The sequence below is a fragment of the Nannospalax galili genome, unplaced genomic scaffold, assembly GCF_000622305.1.
Source record: "Nannospalax galili isolate Female #2095 unplaced genomic scaffold, S.galili_v1.0 scaffold209, whole genome shotgun sequence".
Lineage (NCBI taxonomy): Eukaryota > Metazoa > Chordata > Mammalia > Rodentia > Spalacidae > Nannospalax > Nannospalax galili.
The window spans coordinates 1,939,114-1,940,029 of NW_008360319.1; positions in this window are offsets into that span (position 1 = coordinate 1,939,114).

Genomic DNA, 916 nt, shown 5'->3' on the forward strand with positions numbered 1-916 from the left:
GCTAGGTATGGTGGTGCATGGTTTAGTCCCAGCACTTGGGAGGCAGAGGCAGGTGGATCTTTGTGAGTTCAAAGCCAGCCTGGTCTACATAGTGAGTTCCAGGTCAGCTGGGGCTACAGGGAGACCCTGCTTCAAAAAGACAAAACAAAACAAAACAAAACAAAACAAAACAAAAAACAAAAGCAAAAAGCAAGCGAAGATCAAGAAAGTAGGAAAGAAAGGGAAATGTCTTTTTAAGAATTTAAACCACAGCTCGGAGATGACTCAGTGGGTTAGCCTGACAACCTGGAGTCCCTGTGAAGGAAGGAAAGAATCAACTCCCAAAAGCTGTCCTCTGACCTCCACATGCAAGAGTCAGAGCTAGGATGTAACGGGTCTCTGGAAGGAGCTGGGAGTGAGGTGTTCAAACGAGTGAATGACCACCTTAAGGGACTTGCATCCCTAAGCAGGCAGGACTGGAACATGAGAGAGGTGCAATTCATTTACTCAAGAATCTGATCAAGTTCTGGGGTACGAGGTTGGATTCCTTGGGGGGAACACACGGATCTGCTCTAAGCTTTTGAAGTGATCAGTTGGTATGATTTCCCTTCTGGAAGTTCTCTGTCCTTTGCTTGATTTAGAAGGTAAAGTTAATAGTTCATGCTTTTGTGGTTAAGTACATATCATCAAACTTTTATATCATTGTTCTTTTCAAACAGAGCCAAGGCAGCCTCGGGGCACCTGTGCCCATTGTTTCTCCTGTGCTTCCTCCCCTGTCAATACCTGAACCTTCTCCCTTTCTCTTGTCTTTATCAGTTTATGTACTTGGTCACTGGTGGTTGTCTGTGGTGACAGGAATTGAAACCTGGGCCTGGTGCATGCTAGGTGGGTTATCTCTCTCTCTCTCTCTCTCTCTCTCTCTCTCTCTCTCTCTCTC